The sequence below is a fragment of the Ovis canadensis genome, chromosome 1, assembly GCF_042477335.2.
Source record: "Ovis canadensis isolate MfBH-ARS-UI-01 breed Bighorn chromosome 1, ARS-UI_OviCan_v2, whole genome shotgun sequence".
NCBI classification, from domain to species: domain Eukaryota; kingdom Metazoa; phylum Chordata; class Mammalia; order Artiodactyla; family Bovidae; genus Ovis; species Ovis canadensis.
In genome coordinates, this window is record NC_091245.1 from 245,013,277 (window position 1) to 245,032,650 (window position 19,374).

Genomic DNA, 19,374 nt, shown 5'->3' on the forward strand with positions numbered 1-19,374 from the left:
CTAAGCTAGTAAAAGCAATGGTACAGAGCAGGAACTTTATCTATTTGCAGTAAAAGCTCAGTCAAAAAAGGAATCTAAGGCTCTGAAAAATAAACAGCCTCAGGCCTCAAGAACAAGCAGACAAAAACTAACAAAGCCTTACTACATGAGGCAAATACAGAAGTCAGGAAACACAGCCAATTCAATTAATACCTTCCATTTTAATGTTTTCAGAGTCTTCCAGACTTCTAGTCTAGTTGTTCATAAATTTCCAAAGCCCATAAAAAAGAGAAATTTTCTTTTTACGAATGTAACAGTTCTTCTCCCTTTCTCAAAATGAGGAACAATTTTGTTCTAAGCAAAACATCATGTAAACTCTACTTTAGAATTACACAAATATGATCCAAATTTCTGTCTACATATAAAGATGTTTAGGGAAACTCTAGATAACACCCCACTTCGTAAAGAGATGTGTTCCAAGCATCTGTTACTAAGTTAGTTGTTTGGAATCTGTCATCTAGCTATAAAATTGTATATGGTAGCTAAGTTCCCTAAATAGCCCACACATTATCTATTTAGTTCTGGGTTCTGGATTAAGAGCTTTAGATTATGTAAGATGGAAAGAAAAAGAGTCTCTCCCATTTCCTGGTTCAGTTTCCTTTAGCATTCTTCATTCTTGTTGTTGTTCAGTCGTTCAGTCATGTCCAACGCTTTGTGACCCCATGCTACTTTGCACCTTACCTGAGTCTCCCTCCCAAACCCAAAGGGCATACAGGAACTATGTAATTGCCTCAAGCAAGCACCAGTGACCAACTTGTGAGGAAGATCATCCTGCTTATTTAACGTATACGCAGAGTACATCATGAGAAACGCTGGGCTAGAGGAAGCACAAGCTGAAATCAAGATTGCCGGGAAAAATATCAGTAACCTCAGACATGCAGATGACACCACCCTTATGGCAGAAAGTGAAGAAGAATTAAAGAGCTACTCAATGAAAGTGAAAGAGGAGAGTGAAAAAGTTGGCTTAAAGCTCAACATTCAGAAAACTAGGATCACGGCATCTGGTCCCATCACTTCATGGCAAATAGATGGGGAAACAGTGAGAGACTTAATTTTGGGGGGCTCCAAAATCATTGTTGATGGTGACTGCAGCCATGAAAATCTTTCATTTTCATGCTTGCTCCTTGTAAATAAAAGTTATGACCAACCTAGACAACATATTAAAAAGCAGAGACATTACTTTGCCAACAAAGGTCTGTCTAGTCAAGGCTATAGTTTTTACAGTGGTCATGTATGAATGTGAGAGTTGGACTGTAAAGAAAGCTGATCGCAGAAGAATTGATGCTTTTGAATGGTGGTGTTGGAGAAGACTCTTGAGAGTCCCTTGGACTGCAAAGAGATACAACCAGTCCATCCTAAAGGAGATCAGTCCTGGGTGTTCATTGGAAGGACTGATGCTGAAGCTGAAACTCCAATACTTTGGCCACCTCATGCAAAGAGCTGACTCATTGGAAAAGACCCTGATGATGGGAAAGGTTGAGGGAAGGAGGAGAAGGATACGACAGAGGATGAGATGGTTGGATGGCATCATCAACTTGATGGACATGGGTTTGTGTGGACTCTGGGAGTTGGTGATGGACAGGGAGGCCTGGCGTGCTGTGGTTCATGGGGTCGCAAAGAGTCGGACACAACTGAGTGACTGAACTGAATCAAAGAATAAGCATGCTTCAAATCACACCCAGCCTTCTGCCAGTCGTCTCATTCACTCCTTCAGCAGAACTGGTGTCACCTTCATGTTGGGAGCAGTGTGGTCATGGTTATGGAGGGAACAGAAGTCCTGTGAGCTATGATAGATGTCACCTGTGTCTAGCTCTGCTGTGTGCTAGCCACACATCTGTGAACCTGGCATGCAGTCTTTCTGAACCTCCTCAGATTTCCGTTCTGCTACCTTGCAGAGCTCTGGTGATGGTAGAGAAGCATGGCATTTTCTCCAATTATCCTTTATCTATTTTAACTAATAGTTTTCCCTGGTGTCTCAGTGGTAAAGAGTCGGCCAGCCAAGCAGGAGACATGGGTTTGATCCTTGGGTCAGGAAGATCCTCTGGAGAAGGAAATGGGATCCACTCCCTTTCCGAGGTGGCACCAATGGTAAAGAACCCATCTGCTAGTGCAGGAGACATAAGAGACATGGGTTCAGTCTCTGGGTTGGGAAGATCACCTGGAGGAGGGCATGGCAACCCACCCCAATATTCTTGCTTGGAGAATCCATTGGACAGAGGAGCCTGACAGGCTACAGTCCAAGGGGTCGCAAAAAGATTTGGACACAACTTAGTGACTAAACAACAATGGAAATGGCAGCCTTCAAGCTGATGCTTAGTAACCAGTAAAATGGAGAAGATGGCTACCATTTTCTGTTGGTTTATTCATGCCAGACACTATGCTTGCTCCGAATTACTGGTGGGGTAGGTAACAAAACAAAGTGAAACGAAGGGAAATCAGGCAGTATGTGGAAGACTGCCTGCGAACCTATATTCCCTGCTCTCTACCCTGCCCTCCGTGTCTCAAAAGTTCTCCAGAAAGATGATGATGCTTTCATAGCTTCTTCTTGTCCTTTACTCTGATTTCCAAAGTGAAAGACATTTGTAATTGATGTCACCACAGTAGTGGTTGAGACTTTCACAGGAGAGAAAAATGAATGGGAAAAAGAAAACACAATCTGTAAATACTGCTTTTTAATATAACAAATTGTTTTAGTTTTTTTTTCAAAAAATATTTAAATGAACCCTAAAACTAGTGAAAAGAGACACAATACTTACATCTAAGGGAGACTTCCCAATGATAAAAAAGCTGACCCTATTAAATAAAAACCTGCTATAGTATTTACCTGGATTTGGCGTACTCCAACAAATTAGGACCCATCCTTTCTCTCCTTCATTAAAGATTAAAGATTAAATTGATCTTTAAATGTCTTCTATGTACCACCTTTCCCTTTGCCACCAAACTTCAGCCCATGAAAGACCAAGGAGACTCTTGTTTTGCTATGAAAATTTAAATGAAAAGAATGAAGCTCTAAAATAAGGTTTTTGCTTCGTACATCATTGCCTTTTATTGGCCCATTAAGCTTCAGAATGCAGGTTCCAACTCTGTTTACTCTGAAATATACTTGGAAAGTCTTGACCAAGTTCAAAGTGCCCCCATTCATTGATTGATTCATTCACTGATTCATTCGTCTGTTCTTTCATTAATTTAATAAAGACTTATTTACTGCCTCCTATATGCCAAAAATAAAGTCCCCTTCTTAGGAAGATTATAGTTTAAAGATATGGCTATTAATCCAACAATGACACAAACAAAACTTAGATTTCCAACATGAGAAGAGTTCATAGGAGACAGACAAGGTTCTAAGTAAGGTAGAGGTAAATGACTTGGTCAGGGAATGATGGTGGATTTAATATGTGAAGGATAAGTCTGAACAAGAGGAAGAATGTTGCAAAAATTGCAAAAGTTCTCTTATGGATGAGGTGAAGGGCATGATAATATCAAATGACTTGAAAAAAGCCAGTGACTAAAGTTCACACAGTGAAGAGAAAGGTGGTTAAAGCAGAGAACAAATGGGGTCCGGAGGATATGTTGAAAATTTTAGACTGTGTCCTATTAGCAAAGCAACTGATGAGGGTTTATAAGGAGAGAGTAGAGTGATGAAAGATTAGAATGGTGAGAGGCCTGGAGAAGACACTCATGGACCAATCAGTGTTACTAAAGTAGTTCAGATGACAGCTAATGGTAGCTTGGACTAAGGTGGCGCTCATGTAAAGGGAGAGAAGTCAGCAGATTCAGGATATATCTGGAAAGTAAAATCACCCTTACTTGATGCTGGATTGAAAAATAGAGGTTCAAGGGAGAGAGGGGAATTTCTGGCTTATAGTAACAGAGAGAACATTAGAAGAAGAATTGGTTTGGTGGTAGAAGAAGTACATGGGTTTAGTTTTAAGCACATTAAACCTTTAATATCTCTAAGTCTTCTAAAAGGCAATGTCAAATAGGCAGGTGAGCATCTTTTCATCTGGAATATTTTTGAAGAGAGAGATGAATTTATGAGAACTAAAGGGACCCACAGAGATCTGAGTAACCTCTAGTTTACTTCAAAGATATCCCTAACAATATTTTAAAACTTACATGGACAATGAATTCATTCATTCAATCATCTAAATAATATTTTATGGGATTACTTCTGTGTACTAGGTACTATATTAGGCAGTGGGAATATTATGCTAAGTGGCCATCATGTCAACTGTAAAGATGTAGTCAACAAATATTTGTGAAGTTCATACTGTGTGCTAGGCACCTATGTCAGCAATAAGTTGCAGCAGCAAACAAAGCAACAACGTTTGTGCCTTCTTAGAGCTTATATAGTAATACAGATAGAAAATAAACCAGTGGATAACAAAAATATCATGTAATCACAGCTGAATGTGTTGCATGTTCAATAGGCAAGGGAGGACTGAGCTTATAAGATAGTTCATAAGCAAAGAAGAAAGCTTATAGGTTTGGGAAAGTGTGGTGTTTATAAGCTGGAATTGTTGACTTCAGTTATGGAAACATGTTTACCAGAGTCAGACTGTTACTGACTGGCTGACTCTCAGAAATCTGTTCACTGGATCGAAGCTGCCACTGATTATATGATTTTCAGCCTGATTTTAACATTTGATTGCAGGGGATGTTGCTGACGTCTTTTCAGAAATGTGTGCACTTTCACAATCCCTGATTGACTAAACAAGTTTAGTGCAAGCATACCTCATTTTATTGCACTTCACTTTATTGCATATTTTACAAATTGAAGGTTAGTGGTGACCTCATGTTGAGCAAGTCTCTTAGTGTCATTTTTCCAATAGCATTGGCTCAGTTGATGTCTCTGTGTCAACATTTGCTCATTCTCATAATATTACAAACTTTTTCATTATTATTATATTTGCTGTGATGATCTGTGACTAGTGATCTTTGATGTTACTCTGGTAGTTGTTTGGGGCACCACAAACAGGGTCCATACAAGATGACAAATTTAACTGATAAAGGTTATTGTGTTCTGACTGACCTGCCAACAAACTGTTCTCCCATCTCTCTCACTGTCTTCAGGTGTCCCTTTACCATGAGACACAACAATATTGAAATTATGCTAATTAATTACCCTTCAGTGGTATCTCAGTGTTTGATGAAAGGAAGAGTTGTACGTCTCTCACTTTAAATCAAAAGCTAGAAGTGGTTAAGCTTAATGAGGAAAGCATGTGGAAAGCCAAGGTAGGTTGAAAGCTAGGCAGCTGACACCAGTTAGTAAAGCTGTGAATGCAAAGGAAAAGTTCTTCAAGGGAATTAAAAGTGCTGCTCCAGTAAACACATGAATGATAAGAAAGCAAAACAGCCATATCAATGGAGAAAGTTTTAGTGCTCTGGCTAAAAGAGTAAACCACCCATAACATTCCTTTAGGCCAAAGCAAAGGCCTTAGCTCTTTTTTAATTCTATGAAGGCTTACAGACGTGAGAGAGATGCAGAAGAAAAGTCTGAAGCTAGCAGAAGCTGGTTCATGAAATTTAAAGGAAGAAACTGTCTTCCTTCGCAAGGTAAAGCAGCAAGTGCTGATGTAGAAGGTGCAACAAATTATCCAGAAAATCTAGCTACAAGCATTAATGAAGGTGGTACACTAAACAATAGGTTTTCAGTGTTGATGAAAACCTTCTATTGGATGAACAGCCTTCTATTGGAAGAAGATGCCATCAAGGACTTTCACAGTTAGAGAGTAGGAGTCAATGCCTGGCCCAAAGCTTCAAGGGACAGGCTGACTCTTGTTAGACACTAAAGCAACTGGTGACTTTAATTTGAAGCCAATGCTCAGTTAACGTTCTGAAAATTTCTATGTCTCTTAAGACTTACGCTAAATCAACTCACCCTGTGCTCTGTGAATGGAACAACAAAGCCTGGATGACAGAACATCTGTTTACAACATGGTTTACTAAATATTTTAAGCTTGGTGTTGAGACCTACTACTCAGAAAGAAGAAAAAAGATTCTTTTCAATACATTTTATTGCTTACTGACAATCCACCTCACCCAAGAGCTCTGATGGAGATGAACAATGACACTAATGTGTTCAGGCCTACTAACACACAACATCCATCCTGCAGCCAATGGATCAAGGAGGCATTTTAGTTTTCAAATTCTATTCTCTAAGAAACACATGTTAGAAGGCTACAGTTGCCACAGAAGGTGTAAGGATCTGGGCAAAGTAATTTGAAAATCTTCTGCAAAGCATTTACCAGTCTAGAAGTCATTAAGGACATTTATGATTCATGGGCAGTGGTCAAAATATCAACATTAATAGGAATTTAGATGAAGTTGATTCCCACCCTCATGGATGACTTGGAGAGGTTCAAGATTTCAGTGGAACGATTAACTACAGATGTAGTGGAAATAGCAAGAGAACCAGAAATAGAAGTAGATAGAGCTTGAGACGTGATTGCACTGATCCAATATCATAATCAGACTTTAAGAGATGAGAAGCATAATGATGCTTCTCATGGATGAGCAAAGAAAATGGCTTCTTGAGATGGAATCTACTATTGGTGAAGATGCTGTGAAGACTGTTGAAATGACAGTAAGGTGTTTAGAATATTACACCAACTTAGTCGATAAAGGAGCAGCAGCAGTAGAGTTTGAGAAGACTGACTCCAATGTTGAAAGCAGTTCTACTCTGGGTAAAATGTTATCAGATAACATGGTGTGCTACAAAGAAATCATTTGTAATAGGAAAAGCCAATTGATGTGGCAAACTTCATTGTTGCCTTATTTTAAGAAATTGTCGCAGACACCCCAGCCTTCAGCAACCACCACCCTGATCAATCCATAACATTTGACATTGAGGCAAGACCCTCCACCAGCAAAAGATTACTGCTCACTGAAGGCTCACATGATGGTTAGCCTTTTTTATTAAGCAATAATGCATTTTTATATCAAGGTATATACATTGTTGTATTAGACATAATGCTGTTGCTTATTTATTAGGCTGCAATACAGTATAAACATGTATTTTATATGAACTGGGAAAACAAAAAATTTGTGTGACACACTTTACTGCTTTATTGCAGTGGTTGTGACTGAATCCAAAATATCTTTGAGGTATTCCTGCCCTAGTTCTGATTATCATCTTTTGCTATAATGAACATCAGTTATTTCCTAAGAGGGTGAAAAATTCATATTTCCAAAACCATGAAAATAATTCAAGATAAAAAAATAGAAATGAAACCACTGTTACATTTGAACAGGGAAAGGAAATAAGGAAGAAATTCATATGAATATTTGGGGAAAGAGTTCCAGGTAGATGGAAAAGCAAGTGCAAGAGTTCTGAGTCAAGAGGCTGCTGGACAAGTTGAGAAACATAGGAAGTCAGAACAGCTGAAGTATAGTAAAGTAAAGGTGGTGAGGGGCAGGGGAGGATTTGAGCTGCAGTAGGAAAAGTGGCCAAGGGTGGATCACACAGAGTCTTGTTAAGCAAGATATGGAAGAGAAATTGATAAACCCTGGAATTTGGTTGCATGTGGGATGTAAGGAATACTAAGAACTCAAGTGTAAAGTCCCAGTTTTTATTGTGGCCATACCACTCATCAAAACAGGTACAATTTAGTTTCATGTGCTCAGCTGCATCTGACTCTTGCAACCCCATAGACTATAGCCCACTGGGCTCCACTGTCTGTGGAATTTTCCAGGCAAGAATACTGGAGTGGGTAGCCATTTCCTCCTCCAGTTTCACAAGCACTATGCTCAAAGAATATACCTGAAAATGCAAAAATACAAATAATTAAATACATTTAGGGTGGGAGGTCAGAACCCCTAGAGACTACATTACAACACCTAAGATGAGTGTGTGTCCTCCAGGCAGGTGTGCTAAAAGCCAGGAAGTGTATTGGCTGGGAGAACATTCCAAGCCAAGAACACAGCACAGAGGCACAGAAATGAGAAATGACATTCTCAGCACGGAGAGTAAAAATTGAAAAGCACCCAGCAGTTCAGCATGCACCTCGTAAGTTCAGAGCTTTCTTGGATGATCAGGCCACACTTCGCCACTCAGCTCTCCTCCAAACTGTAGCACTAGCTCATCATTTAAAGAATAGCTTCTTCTCCTAGATATATGTTCTATCTCTATTCTTGACTAAAGCACCGTCTAAGGGCTGTGAAGAATTATCTAGATGCTAGATTGAACTCAGAAACTGAGTCTGAGTGAACCAACAGATATGAGGAAAAGCAAAACAAATAGAACCCTTGAATATTCTTCCCTACTCATAATATCCTGCAGGAAAGAAAGTAAAACTCATCAGACAAATCATCTCTATTTCCCTACAAGATTTTGATAGATAATTTGAAGAATGAGAGTGTAGCCCAGACAGCATGCAGTAGTTCACTGAAATTCCGATTCACTGGAACCTTAATTAGAAGCTCATATATTTTTATTTTAGATTTGGTGTATTTTTTAAATCAGAATAAGAATAACCTAGGAAACAACATAATATTTTAATACTTCATAATTTACTCATATTCTTCAGTTCTGTCATGATTTTGAATTATTAAAATTAGAGGGAAGAAATTCTTATTTACAATAATTTGAGTTCTCAAGTTCAGCAATTTTTCCTTTATATAAGTGATGATCCTGTCCTTTATCCTAAGATTTTGTTTTGGAATCTGCAGATTAACTTAAAAAGAAAAAGGCTCTTTTTTTAAATAAAAATTTTCTAAATGCAAATGGATTTTGCCTATTTCTCATACTTTTGCCATGAAAACAAGTGAACATTGTCCATGGTGACATGTGTGATAGTTCATCCAGCTACCAGGTGTTAAATATAGATGTCACAGATTTAAATAGCTTAAGGAATCCATGACTTGTTTTTGAGAAAAAAATAATTAAAATCTCATTAAGAAAAGGAGCAAAATCAGATTATGTCTTGCTGACTGAGCCACTATTTTATGACCATCTGCTAATATATATTATTATCAAAATAATTGAAAATTCATTTTCCATTTAATTATAAATATTTGGTTTCAAAGTTCAGTTACAATAGAAATAAGAGATTTCAAATATGAAAGTATGGCATTTTGCCTAACACAAAACATGATGAAACAATTTGTCTTATAAATATGTAAAAGCTAATATTAAAAGGCATGTTTCTTTCACACATTGTGCTAGATTTGTCACTTATGAGTCTCACCTAATTTCAGTGCAATGCAGAAAGTGATTATTATAAACTCAAAAGCACAGAGGAAGAGAACAATGCTCAGGAAATTTAAGTAACTGGCCAAATTTTACAGATTTCTTAGCCTTCTCTCTACCTTCTATGATGAGAATATGAATGGACAAGAAAAGACAAGAGGAGAAATTTTAAAATACACAGGATGAAGATTCAGAAACCTAGGACAGAAGTATTCTCATCCCATTAGGACCTGAACAAATAATATTCTCATCAACAACACACACTATCTCTATTTGGAAAACAACATATAAACAACAACTTAAAATCTTTTATCCATTGACAACATATCTCTGACGTTGTTTTTGTGGATGCCTCTGGTTACTATTCTAAGTGATAGCTTAAGGGGGTAACGGGTAAACCTGAAAAAAAAAATCTCTTGAAAAAATGTTTAAGTTCTATGGAGGAATTTTCAAAACAAACTTTGTCAAACATAAGAATCAGAAAATATTTCCTAGCATCAATACATCACAATGAAGTGAAGTGAAAGTCACTCACTTGAGTCCGATTCTTTGTGACCCCATGGACTGTAGTCTGCCAGGCTCCCATTCTATGGAATTCTCCAGGCAAGAATACTGGAGTGGGTTTCCATTTCCTTCTCTAGGGAGTCTTCCTGACCCAGAAATCAAACCCAGATCTCTTGCATTATAAAGCCCCAATATGTCATAAAGGCTATTTTAATCTGCCATTTAATTGCTTTTTAAAAATTAATTTTAGCATAATCAAATAATAAATAAATCTCAGGAATCATTCTGGCACCTATACTGTATTCAACTTTGTAATGTAAAATATACTACATTTTTAAGTAATGGTGAAAGCTAGCATTGAAAATACATAGAAAGACTAATGGAGAAATTAAACAATTCTTACTTAAGTAAGCAAGTTCTTCAAAATCCAATTATATACACACAGGTAATACACACTTTTCGGAGAAGGCAATGGCACCTCACTCCAGTACTCTTGCCTGGAAAATCCCATGGATGGAGGAGCCTGGTAGGCTGCAGTCCATGGGGTCACTAAGAATCGGACACAACTGAGCGACTTCACTTTCACTTTTCACTTTCATGCATTGGAAAAGGAAATGGCAACCCACTCCAGTATTCTTCCTGGAGAATCCCAGGGACACAGGAGCCTAGTGGGCTGCCGTCTATGGGGTCGCACAGAGTCCGACACTACTAAAGCGACTTAGCAGCAGCAGTAGCAGCAATACACACTTTAATGTCTTTCAAGCTGCAGGTGGCAGCAACACTTCACATTTTCAGCTCTGCTAAGCTACACCAGATTTATAGAAGCACAAATATCTACTGAACATTCCCTCTCTTCATCCTGTGATCTGGAAAAGAAAATGTGCTGCTTTTGTATGTAGGAGGGTGAAATTTGATGTTATTCTTCCAATTAAACAAGAAACAGACTATTAGGGGTGCAGTATACACAACATAAACATTCAGTAATTACTATTTTTGATCACCAGACCAAATACAATTTCACAATTTCGACCAATTCTGTGAATGTACATAATCCTATTTTCTCAAGAAAACTGAGTAACAGTGCATTATCAAATAAATTATAGGCATCCCTAAAGATTAAGCATATAATTTAAAATAGATCCTCAAATCTGATTTGCTATTTCTCACTTAAGAGAACTAAAATTATTCAGAACCATTCAAGAAATCTCTTCCCTGTGGTCATTCGTATGTTGCACCTTGATCATCTTCACAGATAATATATAGGCAAAGCCACGGCACATACATGGAGTCAAACACTTCCAGAATTGCTGATTCCAGGTCATCAAGCAAGGGTGAGCAGTTCTGATCATGGAGAAGAACATCCCACCATTTAAAATAGGGTTTAAGATGATAAAATGACAGGAATTCAAAAACTGTAATTAATATTTTATAAAGAATGGTGACAGGAAGAAGAACAAAAGTAAGGGAAATAAAATGTAAAATATAGAGAACCAACTGTATCCTCTATCGGTCATTTTCAATTCAGGCTGAGTGTTCAGTGTGGACAGATGTTTTAAAGTACCAATGCAGAGGCCTCATTTATAATCTATGAAGTCAAAATTCCTAGAAATGTCCCTGGGCCACTGTATTCTTTGTTACCAATATATCCAGTCATATAAATGCTCACCTATTACTGTAAACAATTTCATATTCAGTGCTGACAAAGATTTATTTTTAAGTCCAGATCCCAAATTTAGCATTCAAAATTTCAGTAATTTGGCTTTGATTTTCTTCATAAACTTCCTGGCAGTCTAAGCCCTTTATATCACAAGCCCACTCATGTCCCTTATGCAGACCCTCAGCCTACTATCTTTAACTCATGTTTCCAAAGTACCAACTGACTGCAAAATCATAATGACAATAGTGGTATCATCTATCCCTGGTGGCTCAGTGGTAAAGACTGACCCTACCAATGCAGCAGATGCATGTTTGAACCCCGGGTTGGGAAGAAAATTGGAGGAGTAAATGGCAACCCACTCCAGTATTCTTGCCTGGGAAATCCCATGGACAGAGGAGCCTAGCGGGCTACCGTCTATGGGGTCACAAAGAGTCAGACACAACTTAGTGACTAAACAACAATAACACCTATACAGTTGTAGAATTCTTTAGAGCATTTTAAAGAACTTCCACAGAGAGCCTCAATAGAAAACCAAGAGTTTCAATTGTGTAATTTGTACATGACCAGGTACAACCTCCATACGTTGAAGTTATAGAAAGTGAGTAGGAAAATGACTTTTTTTCTACTTCATGTCAACAAGTCTTTTCATCATAGTTGACACAAAAAACTATTAATAAATATGTGAAATGTTCAATGATGATTAATAAACTAATTATGTTTCACAATCACATAGTATTCTCTTTTCTTAAAATTAGATTGTAATTTAGATAAAAATAGAGAGAATACATAGATATATGATTAGACACAGGACTGGAATATGTCAGTTTTTATTCCACTCCCAAAGAAAGACAATGCCAAAGAATGTTGAAATGACCTCACAATTGTACTCATTTCACATGCTAGCTAGGTAATGCTCAAAATCCTCCAAGACAGGCTTCAATAGTATGTAAACTGAGAACTTCCATATGTGCAAGCTGGATTTAGAAAAGGCAGAGGAACCAGAGATCAAATTGCCACATCTGTTGGATCATAGAAAAGCAAGAGAATTCCAGAAAAATATCTACTTCCGGTTCACTGACTACACTAAAGCCTTTGACTGTGGATCACAACAAATTGTGGAAAATTCTTAAAGAGATGAGAATACCAGACCACCTGACCTGGTTCCTGAGATACCTCTATACAGATCAAAGAGCAACAGAACCGGACATGGAAAAAATGGACAGGTTCCAAATTGGTAAATGAGTATGTCAAGGCTCTATATTTTATTTAACTTATATGCAGAGTACATCATGAGAAACACTGGTCTGGAGGAAGCACAGCTGGAATCAAGATTGCTAGGAGAAGCATCAACAACCTCAGATAAGCAGATGAGACCACCCTGATGGCAGAAAGCAAAGGGGAACTAAAGAGCCTCTTGATGAAAGCGAAAGAGGAGAGTGAAAAATCTGGTTTAAAACACAACATTAAAAAACTAAGAGCATGGTATTTGGTCCCATAAGTTCATGGCAAATAGATGAGGAAACAATTAAAACAGTGACAGATTTTATTTTCCTTGACTCCCAAATCACTGCAGACAGCAACTATAGCCACAAAATTAAAAGACACATGTTAGCTGGAATAGTCGTGTCTAACTCTTTGCAAAAACCCCATGAATCACAGCACACCAGGCCTCCCTATTCATCAGCAACTCCTGGAGTTCACCCAGACTCACGTCCATCTAGTCCGTGATGCCATCCAGCCATCTCATCCTCTGTCGTCCCCTTCTCCTCCTGCTCCCAATCCTTCCCAGTATCAGAGTATTTTCCAATGAGTCAACTCTTCACATGAGGTGGCCAAAGTACTGGAGTTTCAGCTTTAGCATCATTCCTTCCAAAGAACACCCAGGACTGATCACCTTCAGAGAGGACTGGTTGAATCTCCTTGCATTCCAAGGGACTCTCAAGAGTCTTCTCCAACACCACAGTTCAAAAGCATCAATTCTTTGGTGCTCAGCCTTCTTCACAGTCCAACTCTCACATCCATACATGACCACAGGTAAAACCATAGCCTTGACTAGACGGACCTTTGTTGGCAAGGTAATGTCTCTGCTTTTGAATATGCTATCTAGGTTGGTCATAACTTTTCTTCCAAGGAGTAAGCGTCTTTTAATTTCATGGCTGCAGTCACCATCTTCAGTGATTTTGGAGCCCCAGAAAATAAAGTCTGACACTGTTTCCCCATCTATTTCCCATGAAATGATGGGACCAGATGCCATGATCTTCATTTTCTGAATGTTGAGCTTTAAGCCAACTTTTTCGCTCTACTCTTTCACTTTCATCAAGAGGCTTTTTAGCTCCTCTTCACTTTCTGCCATAAGGGTGATGTCATCTGCATATCTGAGGTTATTGATATTTCTCCCGGCAATCTTGATTCCAGCTTGTGTTTCTTCCAGCCCAGAGTTTCTCATGATGTACTCTGCATAGAAGTTAAATAAGCAGGGTGACAATACACAGCCTTGACGTACTCCTTTTCCTATTTGGAACCAGTCTGTTGTTCCATGTCCAGTTCTACCTGTTGCTTCCTGACCTGCATACAGGTTTCTCAAGAGGCAGTTTAGGTGGTCTGGTATTCCCATCTGTTTCAGAATTTTCCACAGTTTATTGTGATCCACACAGTGAAAGGCTTTGGCATAGTCAATAAAGCAGAAATAGATGTTTTTCTGGAACTCTCTTGCTTTTTCCATGATTCAGAGGATGTTGGCAATTTGATCTCTGGTTCCTTTGCATTTTCTAAAACCAGCTTGAACATCAGGGAGTTCACGGTTCACATATTACTGAAGCCTGGCTTAGAGAATTTTGAGCATTACTTTACTAGCATGTGAGATGAGTGCAAATGTACGGTAGTTTGAGCATTCTTTTGCATTGCCTTTTTTGGGATTAGAATGAAAACTGACCTTTTCCAGTCCTGTGGCCACTGCTGAGTTTTCCTAATATCCACAAGGCTATTGCAAACTCAGAGAAAGATAAAAAGTTAGTGTGTACTCACAGCGGTTATACCCTTGGAGCAGAAGCAGCAATAAAAACACAATCACTCTTTTCAGAAAAGAGGCCTATTTTCATATGCTAATAGCTGTATCCCAAGGAACAGGCTTCTATTTTAACACACAGAAACAAGCTGATTGCAAGACTCTCCAGAGACCAATGTTCTCCAGTGTTATGAAGCTAGAAATAAATTACAAGAAGAAAACTCACAACTATGTGAAGATTAAACAACATGCTACTAAACAACCAACGTGTTAAACAAGAAATCAAGTGAGAAATCAAAGAATATCTTGAGACAAATAAAAAAGGAACGACAGCATTCTGAAACTTATTGTGTTCAGCAAAAGCAGCTCTAAAAGGAAAGTTTAACCTACATTAAGAAACGAGAAATATCTGGAATAAATAACACAACTGTACACCTCGAGAAACTAGAAAAAGTGGCACAAACTAAGTAAAAAGTTAGTAAAAGGAAGAAAATAAAAAAAATCAGAGTGGAAATAAATGATAGAGACTAAAAAAATAAAATAAAAATGATCAATTGAACAGCTGATTTTTGAAACAAAATACAAGGGAAACAAAACTTTGTCTAGACTTACCAAAAAACACAAGAGAGATCTCAAACAAAATTAGAACTCATAAGAAAATACTATGAACACATATATGCCAAAAAAATTATATCAGTTCAGTTCAGTCGCTCAGTCGTGTCCAAGTCTTTGCAACTCCATGAACTGCTGCACGCCAGGCCTCCTTGTCCATCACCAACTCCCAGAGTTTACTCAAACTCATGTCCATTGAGTCGGTGATGCCATCCAACCATCTCATCCTCTATCATCCCCTTCTCCTACTGACCTCAATCTTTCCCAGCATCAGGGTCTTTTCAAATGAGTCAGCTCTTCGCATCAGGTGGCCAAAGTATTGGAGTTTCAGCTTCAGTATCAGTCCTACCAATGAATATTCAGGACTGATTTCCTTTAGGCTGGACTGGTTGGATCTCTTTGCAGTCCAAGGGATTGAGGACTTTGAAGTCCTCAGCACTCAGCTTTCTTTATAGTCCAACTCTCATATCCATACATGACCACTGGAAAAAACATAGCCTTGACTAGACAGATCTTTGCTGGCAAAGTAATGTCTCTGCTTTTGAATATGCTATCTAGGTTGGTCATAACTTTCCTTCCAAGGAGTAAGCGTCTTTTAATTTCATGGCTGCAATCACCATCTGCAGTGATTTTGGAACCCCCCAAAATAAAGTCTGCTACTCTTTCCCTACTGTATCTGCCATGAAGTGATGGGACCAGATGCCATGATCTTTGTTTTCTGAATGTTGAACTTTAAGCCAACTTTTTCACTCTTCTCCTTCACTTTCATTAAGAGGCTTTTTAGCTCCTCTTCACTTTCTGCCATAAGGGTGGTGTCATCTGCATATCTGAGGTTATTGATATATCTCCTGGCAATCTTGATTCCAGCTTGCCCTTCACCCAGCCAAGCATTTCTCATGATGTACACTGCATATGAGTTAAATAAGCATGGTGACAATACACAGCCTTGATGTACTCCTTTTCCTATTTGGAGCCAGTCTGTTGTTCCATGTCCAGTTCTACCTGTTGCTTCCTGACCTGCATACAGGTTTCTCAAGAGGCAGGTCAGGTGGTCTGGTATTCCCATCTGTTTCAGAATTTTCCACAGTTTATTGTGATCCACACAGTCTAAGGCTTTGGCATAGTCAATAAAGCAGAAATAAATGTTTTTTCTGGAACTCTCTTGCTTTTTTCATGATCCAGCGGATGTTGGCAATTTGATCTCTGGTTCCTCTGCCTTTTCTAAAACCAGTTTGAACATGTGGAAGTTTATGTTTCACGTACTGCTGAAGCATGGCTTGGAGAATTTTGAGCATTACTTTGCCAGCCCGCATTGGCAGGCAGATGCTTTACAACTGAGCCTCCTTGGAAGCCTATAAATTAACCTAATGATGTGTTATTTTCACCTAGAAAATCCACAAAGTCTTATACAGGACTGGCTATGTGCTGTTCTACTTTGTGTGCTTATATATTTGGGTTAGTAAGAAGAACTATGCAGAGAACAAGTCGATTTTTATATTAAAATAATTTTATTAGAAGAAGTAGGGCTTCCTAGGTGGCACTAGTGGTAAAAAAAAAAAAAAAAAAAAGAAAAAGAAAAAAGAAAAAAAAAGAAAATCTGCCTGCCAATTCAGGAGATGCAAGAGATGCAGGGTGGATCCCTGGGTCAGGAAGATCCGCTTGAGTAGGAAATGGCAACCTACTTCAGCACTTTTGCCTAGAAAATTCTATGGACAGAGGAGCCTGGTGGGATATAGTCCTTGGGGTTGCAAAGAGTTGAATATGACTGAGCCCAACACAAAGAAATGACATCAGAGACAGCAGGATTCTACACAGCAGAAAGAAAGTGAGCTCAAATAATTCTTAATAAAGGTAAAGCCCATGTCATAGGCTCAGTCATTATACTAAAACTATTCATTTGAACTTAACTTTTCATAAATTCTGTCTCAAACAAATAAATCACTTATGGATGAAAGATTTCAAATAAGTTATTTTCCATCCTATATTTGACAAATGTCATACTTAACCCAATTTTAGTCTCTACGTGTAACACCTAAATTTTCACCTAATTAGTTTAAATTTTCACCTAATTAAGCAATATCTACTGTATATTAAATGATGTAGTAGAATTCTTGATAGCAAATAAGAAAAAAAGAAAATCCACTCTGGATAGTTAAAGCATGAAATTAATGTATTAAAGGGTATTAGTTTGCAGGGTCTTGGGGGTGGCTAGCGTGTCTGGCAACCAGAAAGAAACAATGCCCTAATCCTTCAAGGAATTCTCCAGAATGCAGGAACAACTCCACAGGAGTTGTAGAAGAAAATCAGGAATGGAGAAATTAGAAATTCATGAAGAAGATGAAAAAGTGTAGCAGATTTGTTAGAGAGGACACTCTGGCATCAACATATGGAAAATGCAAACTCTCACAATATTTTCTTCTTCCATATTTTTCATTCATAAACCTCAACCACCAGGGCTGGAACTTTGGAGAATCATTAATTTGAAAATAAAATGTGAGCATTCAACAGTTAAAGCAAAATGTGAAGAGAAGTCACAGCTCCAATAATGCAGATACAGCTAAACTGTGAGAGTATCTGAAGACTTCAAGTTTTAATTCAATAAAGTGAATTAGAAATGGCTATGAACACAGGGCCCATGAAACAAATTATGCTTGTTATAGGAGTTCAAATGATCCAAGTTACACAGAGACTGGAGAATTGCTGTCATTGTGACTGAGAGACTGATGCAGCCTACTGAGAACAAGTACTCAGGGCACGGGGTTTGAGATGCTTAGAATCACGCTGAGTAAATGCCTTAGTGATACAGATGATAAATAATATAAATGTTGTCACATAACAACAAAGACAAGGGAAATTATATCATGATTACCTTTCATTATCAGTTTCCCAGTTTTCTCCAGAATCTATTTTAAAGATAAATCAATTTGAGGGTAAAGTTAAAATCCTAGCTTTTTGTTTTGTTCCACTAGAAACTCTTATTTGCTACATGATATTTGCTAAAAATTTGGATAAATTCCTTTTTATAGAGAGAAAACAACATCTTTCAAAAAACAACACTAACTCTCAAAACCTTGAGGAGATTAGGCAGAGACTGAGAGAGAGAAAGAATAAATCAGAACATGATTTGCACTTTAATTTGGAAGAAAGCTGGAAATGCCAAATAAACTTTTTAATGTCCCAAAATAAATCTCTGTCCTTATGTCCACCCAACACCCTTCATAACACAAAGTTATTAACTCTGTAGTTTAATCCTAACCACAAAGAACACAAAACAGAAGAATATTATAATAACCATACTCGGGAGCTCTTTCAAAGAGCCTCACCTGTGAAGCATGCCAATTGTAGAGAGCCCTATTCTTACCTTTTTCTTTTTTCTGCAAAAAGCTTCATTGCTTCCCTTTGGTCCACAGCTTAGGCAGGGCTCCTGGGTGTTAGAAAAGCTGCCTAGAGGCTGCAGAGAGAGTTTCAGGCAGAAATCCCTGGTTATAAGGCATGCAGAGCAGCCCCTCAAAGCTGCTTAGGTTCTGGAGGCTCTAGCCTTACTTGAGGGTGAGCCTTTGGAAGAGATCCTCGCTCCGCCCCAACTGGGGCTGCCAGCCTGGGCAGGGCAGTCATGGGATCACCATCTTCTTGGTGAGCTTCACCTGCTCATCTAGGACAGGGCTTGCCAATAAGTCACAGAAATAAGGGTCTATGCAGGAGGAACCCAGGGCATGCACATCCCAAACTGCCTGGTTCAAGTTCTTTTCCAGGGCCACTGTGGCTTCCATCATGTCCAGGGCTTTACCTCACTTATTATGGGGGTGGCTTCTGCCTGTCCTAAAAAGTAGCTGTGGCCTTTGCATTGGTTTTGCGTCTTCAGGAGATACTGGGCGCCCTGAGCTTCTCCTTGGTCAAGTTGAGGAAGTAGTGGCCCAAGCCCTCTGGAGCTGCAATATCTCGGTGGAATCGGAAGTGCTAAGAAGATTTTTGTTGATGAGGAATGGGCTGTGGCAGCTACTGTTAATGGCAGGCAACAAAGGCACAGCTCCACTCACCCATTTTGGCTGCTGAGTGTATTTCTTCATTAGTAAGCAGAAAGGAGTATCTACCACCCTTTTTTGTTGCAGTACAAGCCTCAACTTCCAGGACTGTGTATCCCTTAAAGCAGGGGTCCTCAACTCCCCCACCCCCACCTGCCATCATGGACCAGTACCAGTCTATGGCTTGTTAGGAACCTGGGAACCTCGAAGTGCAGCTGGAAGTGAGCGATAGATTGGCAGGTGAACAAACCTTCAGCTGTTTTTATAACTGCTCCCCAGATGGGACATTCTAGTTGCAGGAAAACAAGCTCCGGGCTCCCACTGATTCTGCATTATGGTGAGTTGT

The 19,374-nt window shown here is 38.7% G+C and overlaps 1 pseudogene; it reads left to right on the forward strand.

The window, feature by feature from the left end:
* Positions 1–2,376: 2,376 nt before the first annotated feature.
* LOC138931547 (tigger transposable element-derived protein 1-like) lies at positions 2,377–6,948 on the forward strand (annotated as a pseudogene).
* The last annotated feature ends 12,426 nt before the right edge of the window (positions 6,949–19,374 follow it).